Source organism: Lactuca sativa, chromosome 6 (assembly GCF_002870075.4).
Source record: "Lactuca sativa cultivar Salinas chromosome 6, Lsat_Salinas_v11, whole genome shotgun sequence".
Lineage (NCBI taxonomy): Eukaryota > Viridiplantae > Streptophyta > Magnoliopsida > Asterales > Asteraceae > Lactuca > Lactuca sativa.
In genome coordinates this window covers 116,743,627-116,762,879 of record NC_056628.2, presented here as the reverse complement: position 1 = coordinate 116,762,879, position 19,253 = coordinate 116,743,627, and positions in this window count along the sequence as shown.

The following is a 19,253-nucleotide window of genomic DNA, read 5'->3' as shown; positions in this document are numbered from 1 at the left end:
TGATTGATTTAATAACATGCTGTTTTGTACTTGTATTCCCCCCCCCCCCATTAAAGCATTTAAAATCATTTAAAACATTGATTAAGGGGTATGAACTCACCTGATGTGGGTGATTCAAACGGGTATGCACGTACGGATGAGAAGTTCCACGAATGAAATCCCAAGACACAATAAGTCCTAAATGAGATATACGGACACATATTGACATGAATATAGTGTTTATAACATCTATATGAAAGGAAACACCTTCCGGGACTAGGAAACACCTTGACCAGGTGTTGGAATCACATGTGATTCAACATAGGAAGGTATAAAGGCACACACATGAGTTTACTACCATGGGTTTACGGCCCAAGGGAGTTTACAGCCGTAAACTCATGGCTACTCATGTGTGAATGCTAGGTTGAAGGCTAGGGAACGATCCTAGGATGAAGAAAAACCACTTTCTTTAGAGTTTTTAGGGAGTTCACGGCCCTAATGAATTTACTAGCATGAACTGATGGCCATTTATGTTTATGAGGGTCCTAAAGGTCATAAGGAAGCATCCTAAATTCAAGAGTAAGCCTTAGGAAGTGTTTGTGGCGTCAAAATACCCCTAACTTGAGTTTACAGCCCATGGACCATTTGGTCATGTGTTTGCGGCCGTAAACACCTATGGGTGTTGGTATTTTGATTGTTTTAGGTCCTAGACACATCAAGGTAAAGTGCTATGCTAGTCTCTTGGTTTAAGGAAGGCATCTAAGGCATTTTGGCACCTTAAAATGGAGTTCACGGCCCAAGAACATCCTTGGCCATGAACTCACTTTTAGCCCTTGATTCTTAATGTTTTTGATGTCTAAACAAGCCATGGGTAGTCTCTAGGTTCAGTTCCGAGGTTTGGAGGGATATTGGGCACACTTTGGCCCTAAATTTAGTGTTCACGGTCCAAGAAGATCTTGGGCCGTGAACACCATTTTCTTGGTGATTTTGGCTGATTTTTATGTTATTAAGGCATATAACACACTTAAATACACTCTAGGTTGAGGTACTTATAGTTGGGGGTGATCGGGTGAAGATCCTTGAGAGAGAAATCGACTTTTCTCTAGTCGGAAATGCAACAAATGACTAAATATGGCTCAGAATCCTATATATACTCCTGGGATTTTTGGCATAAAATATTTTATTCACGCAACGAACTCTAATATCATAGAGTTTTGGAATAATAGAGTTGCACAACACCCTAGTGCATCCTCTCTCCTGATATCTCCTTAAGTGTAAATCCTGAAATACTCAAACTTATACCAAAAGTCTAGAAATTTACTGCAACTGTTCTAACTTCTATTGACTAGATATGGTTTGTACAGAATGGAAATTTTGGGTTGTCACATCATTCCCCTGTTAGAGGGAATTTCGTCCTGAAATTAGAATCTATGTAAGGTTGTAGGTAGGAATGATCGAGTTGTGAGGTGGAAACATCCTAATCGATTGGTTCTCACACTCATAAGTGAATTCGGGTCCTCTATTGGTATCCCAACGAACCTTCACTAACGGGCGATGGAGTTGGTTCGTCCGCTTGACCTCTTGGTCGAGGGTCACTATGGTTCTAAAACGAAGGCGAGGATCTCGTTAATCTCGATCTCGTCGAGTGGGCTTACGAGAGCCCTAACGGAAAGGTACGGTTTCAAGTTCGAGACGCGAAGGATAAAATGTACGTTACTATGCTCGCGGAGTAGGTCTAGTCTATGAGATACAGGACTGATTTTGGTAAGAATCTCAGAGGTCCTGACTATCTTGGATTTAGCTTTCCACGCGAAACGAAGCGTATTAAGCCATTCTCAGAGTGAGTTTTCCTAAAGAACTTGATCTCTCACTTGGAATTTCTTAGGTTTCTTTTTCTTGCTTAACTTCCCAGTCAAAGGCCACCTTCTGGTGGGTCAAATTCGTACGAGTTTCTGTAATATGCGAGAAGTTCTAGATGAACTATGACAGTAGGTTTGTAAGACCTAGAATTTGGTGAATTTCTGTCGGGGTCTTTGGTGTTGACAAATTCTCAATGGTTTTGACAAATTGAAAGAGTACTAAAAAATTCCCACATCACTAATAGTGTGTCTTAGGAATCTGACTCTTCAATTTCAAAACTCGTGCTTAAAGAACTTCACAAAAGTTCCTCTAAAGGAAATGTTTCCATGGATTCCTTCTTACTACGAGGGTAGATAAGTAAGTCATTAGAAGGAGAATGTCGAACTGATCCAAGTAAGAATGGTGTACCCTACTCACTCAGCTCATGAATATTATGGGCATATTGGTCCTATCTGAGGGGTATCACTATGGACTCGAAGTGTCTGCATCGAGTTTGGAAGGTAGTCTTCTAGACATCCTTCCATAACACTCAAACTGGTGATATTCGGATCTCATGTCCATTTCTGAAAGTAATTCTTTCCTTGCGTTTGCTTAACCAATTCATCTATGCGAGGTAGAGGTAACGATTTCTAATGGAAATCTTGACGAAGTCCTCGATAGCCGAGGAACATATGATGCAATCCATCGACTTCTGGAAGAATAAGACCGGAGCTCTCCAGGGTGAGAAGTCTGGTCTTCCAATTCTATAGTTGAGTAGTTTGCTAAGTTGTCCTGAGTGTTCTTGTATCTCCGTAGTTGTTTAGAATATAGGGCGATCTGTTTACAGAAGTCATACTGGCTTCTAAGTTTGTTCACATGACGATGCGATTACTCGTAGTCTTGGGTAGTCTCCGTCCTGAAGTTCATATTAGAATTCATACATGGTTCAATGATCACAATCTCGTGTATATGAGTCGTATATAATTAAGATTCAAAAGGTAGTCGAATCACTGATTCTTCTTTAAGCTCACATCCCATGGAGGAAAAAGAAGTTAAAGTGGAATCATCAATTCTAAACCTGTAAAACCTTGATTATATATCACCCATATGTATACATTCGTTAATGATAGATCAACCGTATGAATCTTTTGATTGAACTTGACGTACTGCATGAGTGATACTGTGGGGATTTTTTCGGAAAGGAAAAGAACTATGAGGTACTCCATGCATGAGTACTTCGATGTTCTAATATGACAACTTCGCTGGAAAGACGATCTCGAAGAATGAGATGTACGTATGAAGCTGGTATTGCGAGGATCGAATTTACTCGAGTCGTATGATAAAGTCGGAATCATACGGAAACTAAAGACATTAGATTTGAACATAAGGCGTTACAGACAAAACACCACAGTGCAACCTTTAACAAAGTTACAATACTTTAGACTTACTACAAGACCATTGTTGCGAATGAGGTATACTACAAAACACAAGTATACGCAGCACGAGCATCCCTATACCGACAGGATCTCGCAAAACGTAAGACTCTAGCTGCACTACTTTTAAACATACAAAATACTGACGATTGGAAGGGAACCTATACTATAGTAGGGTCCTTAACTGCCTCTTTCCATTCTGAGGTCAAACTCCTCCGGATTCGCTGTTTTCCCTATCTGCTGGACAGTCCTTCTTGAAGTGTCCCATGACGCCACATAGATGGCATATCCGAGAGGTTTGGACATTGGTGGTTGAAGTGATCTGTTGGACCTGGGTCCTACAGCAGCTGGTAGTATGTCCATTCTTGTTGCACATAAAACAGTGTAACGAACGACAACTACCCAGATGATGAAAGCTACACTCATAGCATTTCGGTAGGTTTCCTACATATTGCCTAGCTGGTGTAGGGACAATTAGGAAACCAAAAGGAATGGTAGTAGGAGGTACAGATGTCGTAGCTGTGAAGGTCGTCACTGCTGGTTGTTTCTTGTTTGCCCCTCGAAGCGATTTGTCCTTCTTTTTAGCCCAAAACTTCCGTTTGTTACTCTTGGTCTTGAAACTCGGGGTATCGTGGTAGTTTGTTGCTCGTTGAGGTGTTTGATTGTTACCCGGATTGGAATTGTTGTTAACAATCCTGATAACATTTGCGTTGTTAGCGTTAAGGTGGGTCAGAATAGGTGACATGGCAGCCGAGACTGTAGCTTGAAAGGTAGCTGCATCAATCTGAAGAGTTGGTGTTTGGTTGAGGGGTTGATCGTTTTCCTTTGGCGACACATTTGTGAGCGAGCATGGTTCAACCTAGACGAAGTTCGACTGTCCATGTAAAGAATAGAAGTATGTTCTTGTGAGTTTGACCTACATTCCTATGATGTAGCCCAAGTACAGATTGGAAGTATGTTCGCGAAGGTTTGACCTACATCCCTATGATGCAGTCCTAATACTGAGTGGAAGTAAGTTCGAAAAATGGTCTCAAGACGTTTTTCATTCTAGCCAAGGTATCTTTGGTTGGTGAATAACATGATCCAACCACTAAAAGAGACTTGGAAATGACTTGACTAAATGTCACACCCCCGAACCAGACGGCGGAAACGTCCGGGGGCTGTCGTGACTCAATTGCATACCATAACATTGAATATATATGAAACATAACAACATTCGTCACCATTCATTAATACAGTACAACCAGTAGTGTTTACATGTCATACATTGATTAAACATTACATTCCCAAAAATTAAATTGTTCGATTCATACATAAATAAACTGCAACCGTCACTGAATATGATTTCCTTTGACTCACTGGTTCCCTGAGAATACAAGTATTTTGAAAAACGTCAACATATGAAATGTTGGTGAGTTCATAAGTAGTGTTTGAAATCCAATGTTTGTATTGTTTGAAAACCACCAGAAAATCCGATATTTTCTGAAATGAAAAACTTTCGAAAATGTTTGTGAAGATCCATAGGTATGCCTGTTTGTTTCTATACTTGTGAAAATTGTTTATCAAAATTTATATGTGTTCGAATCCGGTATGTTTTGAAAAACCTAGGAAAACCCGATGTTTTCCTAATCCTTTGAAATCCATTATGTTGCGTTGAAACCATTACAAAAATAGAAGTGTCATTCCCAGGCGACGTTGGATTATTTTTGAGCATGATTATTTACTACAAACCCGCATTACACAAACGCCTAGTTTATAGCAATACTAACGATCCCGAAGGCGTCGTTCGTACAAATCACGTTATCCAGCCGCCCTAACTATGTGTCGTCCCACATCCGAAGAGTAAGAGGACACGAAGGCCTCGATGACTCTATTAATCGGTTGGGGATAATATGCGTACGAGGGGTCCCCGACCCGCCTCGCAAAAATATGCAGACTTTTCTAGCAATACCAAAGGACCCTTGGGGACCAGTGGTATACAAGCCATTGAAAGTCCCTCTACGTTGTGCCAAGTCGGTGAAACTCAACACTTCGTAGAAAAATATGCGTCTCCGGGCCTTAAGATCAGGTCATTGGGCTAGCTAGGCCTAACAAGCAAGATTTTACACTTTTGGGGCCCGAAGATGGTGCGTAGACGTCTGTGCACAATCGTATGTTAGCTAAGTTCCCAAACGTTATTTTTATGAACCGTAGTGTCGTAGTGTCGTAATGTTAGTAGTTGTAGGTTTCCATTGGTTCGAGACCGAGCCAATTCGTATAACAACGACTTTTGGTATTGTAACGTATTGTATTTCGTCGAAAACCGCGGTGCCATTATTTGATCAAATTGTGTATATTGAATTAGCCTTGAAATTTTTCTGTTTTCAGCCCCTCATTGTTTGTAAAATTTACATTTTCAACCCTTTTTATTAAATACTTCCCGGTTTGGTCCTTAAACTAATTTTTTTGACATTTTAACACCAAAAATTATTGAAATTAATATTTTTCAGCATATTTTTCATAGAAAACAGTTTAAGTCCCTGAAAATGCAGTTTTCTCGGTTTTAACCCTTCTTTTTCGCAATTTTGACAATTTTGGCCCAAATTGGAAAATTTTTGCAACTTTGGTCCTTTTTAAATTTAAAAAGCATTTTAAACCTTTGAGATGGATTTGGAACACTTATAGTCCACTGTTTTACAGAAAATCACAGTTTTGGCCCTCCAAAACAGAAAAATTCGCATAATGGGCCTCATTGGGCCAAAAATGTCATTTTTAGCCCATTAAGCTTGGAATTTATATTTTTAATCCCCTAAATGAGTATATTTCCAGAAATTGATTTATGGAAACTGTTTTGGCACACTTCATCCAGCAGAATTCGTGATATGCCAATTTAGACCCTTAATTTTGTATTTTTCACATTTTAGGCCCAAAATTTGAGTTTTTAACCCAAAGAAAATTGTTACTAAACCACTTAGCCATTTTTCTTGAAACACTTTGTATGTAGAAATATATTTGAAGCTAAAAACATTTCACACAAGATATATCTCGGTTTTGAGGGGTTTTATGGCTAGATCCAACATTATAACACACAAAAGCATACATATAAGCATGGAAATCATACAAGGCATACAAAACACATATAGATCTACACTTTCACTTGTATTCCCCCCCCCACAAAACTCATAAAAACTGAAAATAGGGGGTATGAAGCTCACCTTGGGTGTGGTTTCGGTTTTTGGAAGAAAAGATGGAAGAAAACTTGATGATTTTTGGCCTTAGCACCTTTCCTTGGTAGATCTTGGGTTTGAGATGGTTCTAGGGTGCAAGATCACGATTTTTGCATAGTTTAGGAAAGTATTTTGATAACAAAAAGAATTTAAATCCTAGATCTATGCATAATCTTACCTTAGATGATGATTAACTTGCAAGATCCTCTTGAAAGCCCCTAATTTTCGAGATTTTTGGAGAGGGGAGGAAGGAGTGTTCTTGCGTATTCTTGAGAGAGAGTTGAGAGATTTTTGTGGTGTGTGTGTGTGTATGGCCGAGAGCAAGAGAGAGGAGAGAAGAGAAGTGATATTTGAGGTGATGTGCATGGAGGAATGAGAAATATTGCATGGATATCCTATGGGTAAAGATGAGGTGGCTACCAAAGTCAACTTCATCTCTTATCTCCTTGGATTTGGGCCTTGGGCCGAGAATGTGAAGGGAGAAAGGAAAAATTTGGGCCTGTGCCCCTAAGCCCACTATTAGAGTTAATCTTGGGTATGTTTTAAGCCTAAAAGAATGTAGTAGGATTTTTATATTTTTATTGGACTAGTTTAGGTTATTCATGTATCAAGGCTTTTAATTCATTTCATTCTAGGTCCAACATGGCTCAAAATGTTGAAATAAATAAATGTGGGTCCAATTAGAGCCCAATTAGGGTTCTAAGCCCATGATAGTCTAATTGGAAGCTTATTGGTCCATTTGGATCCAATAAGGGAGTTCTAGCCCAAAATGGACTTAAACAAGAACTTCTAAAGTTTCCAATTGTTTGATGACTATTTGTAGCACTAGTATAATGTATTTGATTGAAGTTTTTGATTCACATTAGCTTGAATGTATAGATTACATGACACAAAATTTCCAGTTGTGACATCATCCCCCCGTTAAAGGGAATTTCGTCCCGAAATTCTGTTTGAAAGCTAGATTTGAGAATGCTAGAATAGGTGAGGGTACTTCTGCTTCATTTGATCTTCGCGTTCCCACGTGAATTCTGGCCCATGCTTTGCATTCCACCGTACCTTCACGATCGGGATGCGACTTTGCTTAGTACGCTTCACCTCCCTGTCCATGATTTCGATTGGTTCTTCGACGAACAGGAGATTCTCATTGATTTCGATTTCGTCAAGAGGAATGACAAGGGTTTCATCCGATAGACACTTCTTCAGATTAGAGACATGAAACACGGGGTGTACACCATTTAGCTCCGCGGGTAGTTGTAGTCTGTAGGCTACCGGACCTATTCGGGCGATGATCTCGAAAGGTCCAATGTATCGCGGGTTCAGCTTTCCCCGTTTTCCGAAATGTATAACCCCTTTCCAGGGTGAGACCTTCAACAGTACTCGATCGCCGACCTGGAATTCTAAGGGCTTTCGCCGTTTATCAGCGTAGCTCTTTTGTCGGTCACGCGACGCTTGCAATCGAGCTCTGATCTGAACGATCTTTTCTGTGGTTTCGCGAATGATTTCCGGTCCCGTCAGTGCCCTGTCTGACGTATGCGTTCTCGCTAGTTGGGTGTCACCTACTTCAGCCCAACATAATGGTGATCTACATTTACGCCCGTACAGTGCTTCGAAAGGAGCCACCTTGATGCTTGAATGGTAACTATTGTTATATGAGAACTCAATCAACGGCAGGTGGGTATCCCAAGACTTTCCAAAGTCTATTACACATGCACGAAACATGTCTTCAAGCGTCTGAATGGTTCGTTCGCTTTGACCGTCCGTCTGTGGGTGATACGCGGTGCTCATATCGAGATGAGTTCCCATTGCCTTGTGGAGTGATTGCCAAAAACGCGACGTGAACCTACTGTCCCTATCCGAGATGATAGATTTTGGCACTCCATGGAGTCTTACGATTTCTCGTAGGTACAACCGCGTCAGTCTCTCCATCTTGTAGGATTCTTTGATTGGCAGGAAGTGGGCAGATTTCGTCATTCGGTCGATTATTACCCATATGGTGTCCAATCCGTCCGACGTCTTGGGCAGCTTGGTCACGAAATCCATAGAAATCCCCTCCCATTTCCACTTAGGGATTTCCGGTTGCTGTAACAATCCGGAAGGTTTCTGGTACTCCACTTTTACTTTGGCGCACGTAAGGCACTTACCAACATAAGTCGCGATTTCCGCCTTCATGTTAGGCCACCAATAGCGTTGCTTGATGTCCAAATACATCTTGTCCGAACCGGGATGAATGGAGTATCGTGTCTTGTGGGCTTCCTTCATAACGGTCTCCCTAAATCGTCCGATTTTTGGGACCCAAACACGGTTCATGAAGTAGTATACCCCATTCTCTTTTGCTTCTAGGTTCTTCTCCATCCCGTGTAATGCCTCGCTAGTTCTATTTTCCGCTTTCAATGCCTCTGCCTGGACTGGTGCAATTTGAGTGGTCAGATGAGATTGGATGGTTATCGAGTGCGTTTTCGTACGACGATTAGAGTACTCCTTCCGACTTAAGGCGTCGGCTACTACGTTGGCCTTGCCTGGATGGTACTTGATCTCGCATTCATATTCGTTTAGCAACTCCACCCATCTTCGTTGTCTCATGTTCAGCTCCTTCTGATTCAAGATGTGCTGGAGGCTCTTGTGGTCTGTGAAGATGGTGCACTTTGTACCGTACAGGTAGTGCCTCCAAATTTTTAGGGCGAAGACCACGGCTCCCAGTTCTAGGTCATGGGTCGTGTAATTTACTTCGTGCGTCTTTAGTTGGCGGGACGCATATGCTATCACTCTTCCACGTTGCATGAGAACGCAACCTAAGCCTTGATTCGACGCGTCACAGTAGACTACAAAATCTTCCGTTCCTTCGGGTAGAGATAGCACAAGAGCGCTACAGAGAGCTTGCTTCAAGGTTCGAAACGCAATCTCTTGTCGGTCAGTCCACTTGAATGGCACGCTCTTTTGCGTGAGCAAGGTAAGCGGCTTGGCGATCTTAGAGAAGTTTTGGATGAATCTCCTATAGTAGCCTGCTAGGCCTAAGAACTGACGAATTTCGGTGGGCGTAGTCGGAGTTGCCCATCCCTCCACAGCTTTGACCTTAGAGGGATCCACATGAATTCCGTCTTGGCTAACTACGTAGCCTAGGAAATTCACACTCCGGAGCCAGAATTCGCACTTGGAGAGTTTGGCGTACAGCTTTTCCGTTCGCAGGGTTTCTAGGATCTGTCGGAGATGTTGGCCATGCTCCTCTTTGTTTCGAGAATAGACGAGGATGTCATCGATAAACACAATGACGAAGTTGTCCAGGAACGGTCGACAGATTCGATTCATTAGGTCCATAAATGCGGCGGGTGCATTTGTTAGACCGAAGGGCATTACGACGAATTCATAATGTCCGTAGCGGGTTCGGAAAGCGGTCTTAGGAATATCCTCTTCTCGGACTTTGAGTTGGTGGTATCTGGACCGTAGATCTATTTTAGAAAAATAGCTAGCTCCTTGGAGCTGGTCGAATAGATCATCGATTCGGGGGAGTGGGTAGCGGTTTTTAACAGTGAGTTTATTCAACTCCTTGTAATCGATGCACATTCTGAAAGATCCGTCCTTCTTTTTGACAAAGAGCACCGGAGCTCCCCATGGCGAGTAGCTAGGTCGGATAAATCCCTTGTCCAGAAGCTCACTGAGTTGGCTGGACAATTCCTGCATTTCAGCAGGTGCCAACCGATATGGTGATTTAGCGAGAGGAGTTGCTCCTGGAACTAGGTCGATTCGAAACTCAACCTGTCTCTCTGGGGGTACTCCTGGAAGATCTTCGGGAAACACGTCCGGAAATTCACACGCTACTGGAATGTCTTGGATGTTAGTTTCTTCTTTGGTCTTGTCCACTATGTGATCCAAGAACGCCAAATTGTTCTTTCGCAAGTGTTTTTGTGCTTTGATGCACGAGATGAGACGAAGATTCGTACTGGGTTTATCTCCGTAAATTACTAGGGTTTCGTGAATTGGGAGAAGAAGGCGAATGGCCTTCTCATGACACATAATCTCAGCATGGTGGGGGCTTAACCAATCCATGCCGATAATCACATCGAAACTCCTAATTGATACTGGCATTAGGTCTATTCGAAAAACGTGTTGGTTGAGGGTTAGGGTACATCCGATGTAGATTTCCCTAGTGGATTCGGTTTTCCCATTGGCCATTTCCACCGTATAGGTTTCATTTAGCTTTTGGGGTTGTTGTTTTAGTAAATGTTTAAACTTCTCACTTACGAAACTTCGCTCCGCTCCGGTATCAAATAAGATGCATGCATAAGTGTGGTTTAGGAGGAACGTACCGGTCACAACTGCTGGGTCCTGAACTGCATCACTCTGACCCATAGTCAACATTCTTCTTGCTCCTCTGTTTCCTGAGTTGTTGTTGTTAGGGCAATCTCGACGGAAATGCCCCGTCCTTCCACACCCAAAACAGGTGTGGCTAGGCCCTGCGTTGTTGCCGCCGGTATTGGTGTTGATGTTATTGCGGTGGTTGTTGTTCTGGTTGTTTCCCTGACTCTGGTTCTGAGAAGGATAAGTCCTGCAGAACCTTGCAGTGTGTCCCTTTCGGTTGCAACTGGTGCAATGGAACTCCTTACATTCTCCATGGTGATGGAAACTGCACTTATTGCACTTGGGAGAATTACCGAAATAGGGTCTTGAAGCATTTGAAGCAGCTGAGGCTGGAGCATGTGATGTGGCTGGAACCGGCGCAGTAACAGCGTTAACTGCCACTGTTTGCTGCTTTTTAGAGGTCTCAGGGCCCTGACGCCCCTTTCTCTTGTTGTTCCATCCTTTCTTACCATCACTCTCCTTCTTCTTCTCAGTCTCTACCGGTTTCTCGCCCTTTTTGTGGTTATGATCATATAGCCTCTTTGCCAATCTCTTTGCACTGTCAAACGTTTCATGGTTCGCAGCTATCACATTCCCTTGAATGGGGGATGTCAGTCCCCAGATGAATCGTTCGATCTTCTTTCCTTCTGATGTAATCATACCCGGGCACAACAGAGATAGTTCGCTGAATCTCGATATGTAAGCATCGATGTTCCCATTCTGCACCGTGAGATTCCATAGTTCCTGCTCCATCTTCTGTATTTCGCCTCGGGGGCAGTACTCAGCCGTCAACATCTCTTTCATTTCTGCCCAGGGAATAGAGTTGGCGACAGGGAGTGTCATAGCTTCTACGTGGCCATTCCACCAAGCGAGTGCTTGGTCCACAAAAGTGCAGGCCGCGAACTTCACCTTCATCTGCTCGGGGCACTCGCATATCTCGAATACCGACTCTACCTTCTCGATCCATCGCTTCAGAGCGATCACTCCTCCAGTGCCGTTGAAAGTTCGGGGTTTAGCGTTCGCAAAATCCTTGTAGGTGCACGTTTTAGTGGGTCCTTGGTTCGTCCCGTTGTTCGAACTTCCGGATCCTTGCCCGTTACCTCCTCCGTTGTTCCCTCGGTGAAGTTGTGCCATAGCTGCTGTGACCGCAGCAGACACGGCTGCCTGGAAAGCAGTGGAGTCAACTTCGGGCGGAGTTGGTTCGGGATTCCCGCGAGTAGCTGGGCGAGACATCTTTCTGTCATGAAACGGAAAGATGTTGAGTGTACGTGGTTTCTGTGAGGTTGCGATCCTACTAACTAGGTGTATGATGCGAGCCTAAACATTACTACCATCGGGCATACAATCACAATGTCTCAACACATATCAACTGGTAATATCATAACAAAACACACAAAAGTCTATTAATATTATTATCCGCATTTAATACAAGAAAATTTGCTCGTAGGAGCATACATATGTGATACTAATCCGATAGCATAACGGCTCCATGAGTAGTGTAGTCACTTAAACATAGAGACGGAGTACATAACATAGTTCCTAATAACCTACTATGATAAGTCTATCCTTAACCGCGATGAGCTGCGTCAGGAGGTGGTGTCGGGGTCATATGCCGATATGTTGTGCCAGTAGCTGCGCCATCTCTGCCATGTCTCCTATAACCTCATCCCTCTCATGCTCTGCTTGCACTGCCCGAGCCTCCATAGCATACAGCTGTTGTCGTAGTGCGGCGATCTCAGCTTCGAGGGAACGGTTCTCTCTTGGGAGGTTCGCTGGTGGAGCGGGGTGATCTGGTTGTACCTCGTCCTCGCATGGCGGGATGGGGTCCTGGTCCCCAGCCTGACCTTCCTCGTCGTCACTGTCGATTCCTCCAAACTCGTAGTCAGTGTCTACGTATTCGTCGGGTCCGACATCGTGTGCTTCACCTGGATTCTCTCTTGGCTCATCCACAAGCATCCCGTGAGCTACTAAGGCCTGATGATACTGGATACCCTGCTGCTCCTCCTCAGGCTCCTCCTCCTCCTCCAGCCACCCGTTGTTTCCCTGATTAGGGAAGTAGGGGTCTCCAGGGTCATGAAAACCAGCCATGCTGTCTGCGCGAGTACGTAAATATGCTAACATTATTCCTAGGTGCTATGGCCATTATACAGGCTAAGCGAGCGTTCTCTTTTTGGTGATAAAGGGTATAGTTTTAGGTTCTCTAGCTATCCCGATCTCATCAAGACGTGTGTTAGTTTTACCTTGGAGAGAATGTAGTTGATCAGGCTACATTCACTCCTTGGTATCACTAAGAACAGTCCCGAATTGACCGAGATACCAGTATTATTGTGTTTGATTCAGCGTTAGGTCCTTATCCCTAATGCAAGCAAATGTGTTTTATTTACTTGTTTTGTTCAGAGTTATGTTAGTCCCTCTTTTTGGTTTATAGTTGCATATCAGTGTATGGCTCGACATGCTAGTTCACTATAAACAAAGCTCTGATACCAACCTGTCACACCCCCGAACCAGACGGCGGAAACGTCCGGGGGCTGTCGTGACTCAATTGCATACCATAACATTGAATATATATGAAACATAACAACATTCGTCACCATTCATTAATACAGTACAACCAGTAGTGTTTACATGTCATACATTGTTTAAACATTACATTCCCAAAAATTAAATTGTTCGATTCATACATAAATAAACTGCAACCGTCACTGAATATGATTTCCTTTGATTCACTGGTTCCCTGAGAATACAAGTATTTTGAAAAACGTCAACATATGAAATGTTGGTGAGTTCATAAGTAGTGTTTGAAATCCAATGTTTGTATTGTTTGAAAACCACCAGAAAATCCGATATTTTCTGAAATGAAAAACTTTCGAAAATGTTTGTGAAGATCCATAGGTATGCCTGTTTGTTTCTATACTTGTGAAAATTGTTTATCAAAATTTATATGTGTTCGAATCCGGTATGTTTTGAAAAACCTAGGAAAACCCGATGTTTTCCTAATCCTTTGAAATCCATTATGTTGCGTTGAAACCATTACAAAAATAGAAGTGTCATTCCCAGGCGACGTTGGATTATTTTTGAGCATGATTATTTACTACAAACCCGCATTACACAAACGCCCAGTTTATAGCAATACTAACGATCCCGAAGGCGTCGTTCGTACAAATCACGTTATCCAGCCGCCCTGACTATGTGTCGTCCCACATCCGAAGAGTAAGAGGACACGAAGGCCTCGATGACTCTATTAATCGGTTGGGGATAATATGCGTACGAGGGGTCCCCGACCCGCCTCGCAAAAATATGCAGACTTTTCTAGCAATACCAAAGGACCCTTGGGGACCAGTGGTATACAAGCCATTGAAAGTCCCTCTACGTTGTGCCAAGTCGGTGAAACTCAACACTTCGTAGAAAAATATGCGTCTCCGGGCCTTAAGATCAGGTCATTGGGCTAGCTAGGCCCAACAAGCAAGATTTTACACTTTTCGGGCCCGAAGATGGTGCGTAGACGTCTGTGCACACTCGTATGTAAGCTAAGTTCCCAAACGTTATTTATATGAACCGTAGTGTCTTAGTGTCGTAATGTTAGTAGTTGTAGGTTTCCATTGGTTCGAGACCGAGCCAATTCGTATAACAACGACTTTTGGTATTGTAATGTATTGTATTTCGTCGAAAGCCGCGGTGCCATTATTTGATCAAATTGTGTATATTGAATTAGGCTTGAAATTTTTCTGTTTTCAGCCCCTCATTGTTTGTAAAATTTACATTTTCAACCCTTTTTATTAAATACTTCCCGGTTTGGTCCTTAAACTAATTTTTTTGACATTTTAACACCAAAAATTATTGAAATTAATATTTTTCAGCATATTTTTCATAGAAAACAGTTTAAGTCCCTGAAAATGCAGTTTTCTCGGTTTTAACCCTTCTTTTTCGCAATTTTGACAATTTTGGCCCAAATTGGAAAATTTTTGCAACTTTGGTCCTTTTTAAATTTAAAAAGCATTTTAAACCTTTGAGAAGGATTTGGAACACTTATAGTCCACTGTTTTACAGAAAATCACAGTTTTGGCCCTCCAAAACAAAAAAATTCGCATAATGGGCCTCATTGGGCCAAAAATGTCATTTTTAGCCCATTAAGCTTGGAATTTATATTTTTAATCCCCTAAATGAGTATATTTCCAGAAATTGATTTATGGAAACTGTTTTGGCACACTTCATCCAGCAGAATTCGTGATATGCCAATTTAGACCCTTAATTTTGTATTTTTCACATTTTAGGCCCAAAATTTGAGTTTTTAACCCAAAGAAAATTGTTACTAAACCACTTAGCCATTTTTCTTGAAACACTTTGTATGTAGAAGTATATTTGAAGCTAAAAACATTTCACACAAGATATATCTCGGTTTTGAGGGGTTTTATGGCTAGATCCAACATTATAACACACAAAAGCATACATATAAGCATGGAAATCATACAAGGCATACAAAACACATATAGATCTACACTTTCACTTGTATTCCCCCCCCCCCCCACAAAACTCATAAAAACAGAAAATAGGGGGTATGAAGCTCACCTTGGGTGTGGTTTCGGTTTTTGGAAGAAAAGATGGAAGAAAACTTGATGATTTTTGGCCTTAGCACCTTTCCTTGGTAGATCTTGGGTTTGAGATGGTTCTAGGGTGCAAGATCACGATTTTTGCATAGTTTAGGAAAGGATTTTGATAACAAAAAGAATTTAAATCATAGATCTATGCATAATCTTACCTTAGATGATGATTAACTTGCAAGATCCTCTTGAAAGCCCCTAATTTTCGAGATTTTTGGAGAGGGGAGGAAGGAGTGTTCTTGAGTATTCTTGAGAGAGAGTTGAGAGATTTTTGTGGTGTGTGTGTGTGTATGGCCGAGAGCAAGAGAGAGGAGAGAAGAGAAGTGATATTTGAGGTGATGTGCATGGAGGAATGAGAAATATTGCATGGATATCCTATGGGTAAAGATGAGGTGGCAACCAAAGTCAACTTCATCTCTTATCTCCTTGGATTTGGGCCTTGGGCCGAGAATGTGAAGGGAGAAAGGAAAAATTTGGGCCTTTGCCCCTAAGCCCACTATTAGAGTTAATCTTGGGTATGTTTTAAGCCTAAAAGAATGTAGTAGGATTTTTATATTTTTATTGGACTAGTTTAGGTTATTCATGTATCAAGGCTTTTAATTCATTTCATTCTAGGTCCAACATGGCTCAAAATGTTGAAATAAATAAATGTGGGTCCAATTAGAGCCCAATTAGGGTTCTAAGCCCAAGATAGTCTAATTGGAAGCTTATTGGTCCATTTGGATCCAATAAGGGAGTTCTAGCCCAAAATGGACTTAAACAAGAACTTCTAAAGTTTCCAATTGTTTGATGACTATTTGTAGCACTAGTATAATGTATTTGATTGAAGTTTTTGATTCACATTAGCTTGAATGTATAGATTACATGACACAAAATTTCCAGTTGTGACATCATCCCCCCGTTAAAGGGAATTTCGTCCCGAAATTCTGTTTGAAAGCTAGATTTGAGAATGCTAGAATAGGTGAGGGTACTTCTGCTTCATTTGATCTTCGCGTTCCTACGTGAATTCTGGCCCACGCTTTGCATTCCACCGTACCTTCACGATCGGGATGCGACTTTGCTTAGTACGCTTCACCTCCCTGTCCATGATTTCGATTGGTTCTTCGACGAACAGGAGATTCTCATTGATTTCGATTTCATCAAGAGGAATGACAAGGGTTTCATCCGATAGACACTTCTTCAGATTAGAGACATGAAACACGGGGTGTACACCATTTAGCTCCGCGGGTAGTTGTAGTCTGTAGGCTACCGGACCTATTCGGGCGACGATCTCGAAAGGTCCAATGTATCGCGGGTTCAGCTTTCCCCATTTTCCGAAATGTATAACCCCTTTCCAGGGTGAGACCTTCAACAGTACTCGATCGCCGACCTGGAATTCTAAGGGCTTTTGCCGTTTATCAGCGTAGCTCTTTTGTCGGTCACGCGACGCTTGCAATCGAGCTCTGATCTGAACGATCTTTTCTGTGGTTTCGCGAATGATTTCCGGTCCCGTCAGTGCCCTGTCTGACGTATGCGTTCTCGCTAGTTGGGTGTCACCTACTTCAGCCCAACATAATGGTGATCTACATTTACGCCCGTACAGTGCTTCGAAAGGAGCCACCTTGATGATTGAATGGTAACTATTGTTATATGAGAACTCAATCAACGGCAGGTGGGTATCCCAAGACTTTCCAAAGTCTATTACACATGCATGAAGCATGTCTTCAAGCGTCTGAATGGTTCGTTCGCTTTGACCGTCCGTCTGTGGGTGATACGCGGTGCTCATATCGAGATGATTTCCCATTGCCTTGTGGAGTGATTGCCAAAACCGCGACGTGAACCTACTGTCCCTATCCGAGATGATAGATTTTGGCACTCCATGGAGTCTTACGATTTCTCGTAGGTACAACCGCGTCAGTCTCTCCATCTTGTAGGATTCTTTGATTGGCAGGAAGTGGGCAGATTTTGTCAGTCGGTCGATTATTACCCATATGGTGTCCAATCCGTCCGACGTCTTGGGCAGCTTGGTCACGAAATCCATAGAAATCCCCTCCCATTTCCACTCAGGGATTGCCGGTTGCTGTAACAATCCGGAAGGTTTCTGGTACTCCACTTTTACTTTGGCGCACGTAAGGCACTTACCAACATAAGTCGCGATTTCTGCCTTCATGTTAGGCCACCAATAGTGTTGCTTGATGTCCAAATACATCTTGTCCGAACCGGGATGAATGGAGTATCGTGTCTTGTGGGCTTCCTTCATAACGGTCTCCCTAAATCCTCCGATTTTTGGGACCCAAACACGGTTCATGAAGTAGTATACCCCATTCTCTTTTGCTTCTAGGTTCTTCTCCATCCCGCGTAATGCCTTGCTAGTTCTATTTTCCGCTTTCATAGCCTCTGCCTGGACTGGTGCAATTTGAGTGGTCAGATGAGATTGGATGGTTATCGACTGCGTTTTCGTACGGCGATTAGAGTACTCCTTCCGACTTAAGGCGTCGGCTACTACGTTGGCCTTGCCTGGATGGTACTTGATCTCGCATTCATAGTCGTTTAGCAACTCCACCCATCTTCGTTGTCTCATGTTCAGCTCCTTCTGATTCAAGATGTGCTGGAGGCTCTTGTGGTCCGTGAAGATGGTGCACTTTGTACCGTACAGGTAGTGCCTCCAAATTTTTAGGGCGAAGACCACGGCTCCCAGTTCTAGGTCATGGGTTGTGTAATTTACTTCGTGCGTCTTTAGTTGGCGGGACGCATATGCTATCACTCTTCCACGTTGCATGAGAACGCAACCTAAGCCTTGATTCGACGCGTCACAGTAGACTACAAAATCTTCCGTTCCTTCGGGTAGAGATAGCACAAGAGCGCTACAGAGAGCTTGCTTCAAGGTTCGAAATGCAATCTCTTGTCGGTCAGTCCACTTGAATGGCACGCTCTTTTGCGTGAGCAAGGTAAGCGGCTTGGCGATCTTAGAGAAGTTTTGGATGAATCTCCTATAGTAGCCTGCTAGGCCTAAGAACTGACGAATTTCGGTGGGCGTAGTCGGAGTTGCCCATCCCTCCACAGCTTTGACCTTAGAGGGATCCACATGAATTCCATCTTGGCTAACTACGTGGCCTAGGAAATTCACACTCCGGAGCCAGAATTCGCACTTGGAGAGTTTGGCGTACAGCTTTTCCGTTCGCAGGGTTTCTAGGATCTGTCGGAGATGTTGGCCATGCTCCTCTTTGTTTCGAGAATAGACGAGGATGTCATCGATAAACACAATGACGAAGTTGTCCAGGAACGGTCGACAGATTCGATTCATTAGGTCCATAAATGCGGCGGGTGCATTTGTTAGACCAAAGGGCATTACGAAGAATTCATAATGTCCGTAGCGGGTTCGGAAAGCGGTCTTAGGAATATCCTCTTCTCGGACTTTGAGTTGGTGGTATCCGGACCGTAGATCTATTTTAGAAAAATAGCTAGCTCCTTGGAGCTGGTCGAATAGATCATCGATTCTGGGGAGTGGGTAGCGGTTTTGAACAGTGAGTTTATTCAACTCCCTGTAATCGATGCACATTCTGAAAGATCCGTCCTTCTTTTTGACAAAGAGCACCGGAGCTCCCCATGGCGAGTAGCTACGTCGGATAAATCCCTTGTCCAGAAGCTCACTGAGTTGGCTGGACAATTCCTGCATTTCAGCAGGTGCCAACCGATATGGTGATTTAGCGAGAGGAGTTGCTCCTGGAACTAGGTCGATTCGAAACTCAACCTGTCTCTCTGGGGGTACTCCTGGAAGATCTTCGGGAAACACGTCCGGAAATTCACACGCTACTGGAATGTCTTGGATGTTAGTTTCTTCTTTGGTCTTGTCCACTATGTGAGCCAAGAACGCCAAATTGTTCTTT